The sequence below is a fragment of the Nuphar pumila genome, chromosome 12, assembly GCF_984573655.1.
Source record: "Nuphar pumila chromosome 12, dmNupPumi1.hap1.1, whole genome shotgun sequence".
NCBI lineage: Eukaryota > Viridiplantae > Streptophyta > Magnoliopsida > Nymphaeales > Nymphaeaceae > Nuphar > Nuphar pumila.
The window spans coordinates 7,902,691-7,905,820 of NC_143260.1; the positions used below are offsets into that span (position 1 = coordinate 7,902,691).

Below are 3,130 nucleotides of genomic sequence, written 5' to 3' on the forward strand. Positions count from 1 at the left end.
AATAAATCATAGTAAACGTATGTGTTGGCTAACGCAAATTGATATTTTGCTCATGACAATGTTTAGCATATCAAGTAGTTGCAGTGAAGATGATGTATCTTAATCATTGGAAAGTCATGGAGCAACGGATATCCGTACTATCGATGCACCTGAAGAATTGAATATATGCACTAATGATGCACATGATAAGAATGGTGTAGGCATTGGATTCACTCTTGACTTAAATATTCCAGCAGACGAAATGCAATTCGATAAAGAAGTAAACGGTCATGACAGTCCACTTGACAAAAGTGCAGGCACCTCAATTCTACATGATAGTACACTTGACTCTGTTCCCGTAGAGGGAATGCAGTTTAATAATAAGGACGCTGCATACAAATTTTATAATGATTAAGCCTTAAAATTTGGATTCAGTGTTAGAAGGTATTCTTAGGCAAAAAATGCACAGGGTGTCGTGGTGAGAAAGACATATGTTTGTTCTAAGCAAGGTTGGATGAAGTCTAGTAGAAATCCAACAAGAAGCACGCCAGATTCAAGATGCGGATGTCCAACGAGAATGGTGTTAAGAAGACTTGCGAATGGAAAATATGTTGTTCGTATTTTAATCAATGATCATAATCATGAATTAGCCGCTTCATTTATGACTCCTATGTTAAGGTCACATCGTAAAGTAACTGAAGTGCATGCTGCAATTGCTGAAATAGTTGATAGTGTCGGCATTGTACCAAGGAAGATATACAATTTGTGCGTACACGTAGATGGTGGTTGCGAGAATGTACCATTCACACCTGTGGATCTAAGAAACCACTTGAGAAAGAAGATGTCAGAAAACATGAAGAATGAAGGAATGTGTTCTTTGGTTGATTACCTACAAAAAAAAATCAAACATTGACCCTAGTTTCTTTAGTGCAATGCAACTGGACGAAGATGGGTATGCTTTGAATATGTTTTGGGTAAATTCAAAGTTAAGAGTAGATTATGAATGCTCCAATGATGTGCTTATTTTTTATACGATAGTGAAGATTAATACGGAACAGTGGTCATTTGCGCAGTTTATCGGAGTGAACCATCACTCACAGAGTTGCATATTAGGTGGTACTTTTTTTTATGACCAGACCAAGGAAACCTTTGAGTGGTTGTTTAGAGTATTTACAATTCGATATTAACAAACAAAACCATATCTCACGAATCGATACTCGAAAATACATAATATCTTACAAATCGATATACGACAATTCAATAAAATATATTACAAATCGGTATACGGCAATTCAACATAATATCCTACAAATCGATATACGGGTGCACTGGAATTGATTTGCAAGAAAATGTCTAAAAAACAACCAATCCCTAAGCAACCAAGCCCTTCGCATGAACAGGTATGTAATACAGTATATTGCTTCATCTGCGTGGTTTTTAGAACATGGTCTGCTCAATGAATTTGCTCATCTACGTGGTTTTTAGTTTGTAGTGTATTGTCAACCTTTTCTATCTTTTGCTTTAGCTAATGTTCAGTTTGAGACAGAGGGAAGATGATGATTTTGAATACGAAGTGCCATTGATGCGATTGCGGGTAAGAATCGAGGAACCTCCATCTTCTCCACCCTCTGTTTCGATGTTGTCTTATCGCAACACACCAACATCATTGAAGAAACCCATGTTATAGGAGCAAACCCCACCAAGAAGGCGGTTGCAGTTGAAATTGGAGCCACCATCTTCCCCACTTCAGTCTTCTCCTCCCACTGCAAGAAAAATGTTAATTAGTGACGGACATTGGCGATGAATTTTTTTCCATCGCAAATTTGTGATGGATTAGCGAGAGAAACCCATCTATCGCTAACATTCAAAATACTTGTAAAATTAGCGACAAAAATATCTCCCTTGCTAAATCCATCGCTAATTTGCGACAGATTAGCGACAAAAATTTTCAGTCGCCAAACACTATAAAAAATGCTAATTAGCGACGGATTAGGAAAAAATCTCTCTCTAATTCTGTCGCTACTTTCCGATTTAAACCGTCTCACCTAAGGCACGAAAATTTCCCTCTCTCCCCCGTTCAAAATTTAAACTGATGTGAGATTTAAATAGTTCCCAAACGAGCGTTCTTGTGAGCAATTTCCTTTCCTCCGTCCTGATCTTCCCCTTCGGCCCCATCAGAGCCCAGACATCGAGGAGGTCAAGCGACCACTGACAATTCCGCAAGAGGAAGCTACCAGTGTTCAATCCGATCCAATTCTTCTGATCGTAGATCATCTCGTTCCACCCGTGCATCACCAAATTGGAGTCCTTATAGCGATCCCAAGGGAGCTCGAAGACCATGTCAGTAAACATGGCGTCGCTATCCATCCACCAGAGGAATTCGAACTCCGGGTGCGAGAGGAGGAACTTTTGAATCAGCGAGAGCTTCTCCCAGAAGTCGGCCATCTCGGCATCGAGGAGGGCCATGTTGTAGAAGATCTCGATGCCATGGAAGTGGCAGTAATTGATCTTGTTCTTGATCGATTTCAGAAGGTAATGGTCGCCCATCGGGTTTTCTCATGCCTTCGGCGATGAGCCGGTGACGAGGAGGACCCGGGGTTTGCTGAGGGAGACGAAATTGGGGAAATGCGGGTGGCGGGCAATCCATTCTGACCTCTGCGAGTCCCAATCTGATATAGCGCAAAAGATAATACAAAAAAATGTATACATGATTTTATCATCTTCATTTGAATGAAATGAAGAACAAAACAATGATGTATATCAGGAGGACGATTGCAGAGGGGTTGATTCATTAGCCCCAATACCATTGACGAAGATCCTATGTTGTTACACCGAGATGATTTAAAGGATATAATAAATATTACGATGCATAATTTTGTGAAAGATAAATGTTGCAACTGAATCCAAATATCATCACCACAACTAGACTGACTTTCATGCATCATAAGCAAGTCAAGGAACAAAAAGCTTCAGTAACTATCAAGCCTGGTACGTATTCATACCTTCAGAGCTATCAAACAAGGGCAAGTTTCTTATTTTCTAAGTTTATTTTTTTCATATAGTATAATGGTAAATATGTTTGATATAATAGATTCTTAATTTGTTGTTTGCATACTTAAATAGATAGTCAGGAACCGACAATGAGTACGTT

The 3,130-nt window shown here is 39.3% G+C and overlaps 1 pseudogene; it reads right to left on the reverse strand.

Moving 5' to 3' along the window:
- Nucleotides 1-2,010: 2,010 nt before the first annotated feature.
- Nucleotides 2,011-2,526, reverse strand: LOC149819860 (xyloglucan 6-xylosyltransferase 1 pseudogene; annotated as a pseudogene).
- Between the last annotated feature and the right edge of the window lie 604 nt (nt 2,527-3,130).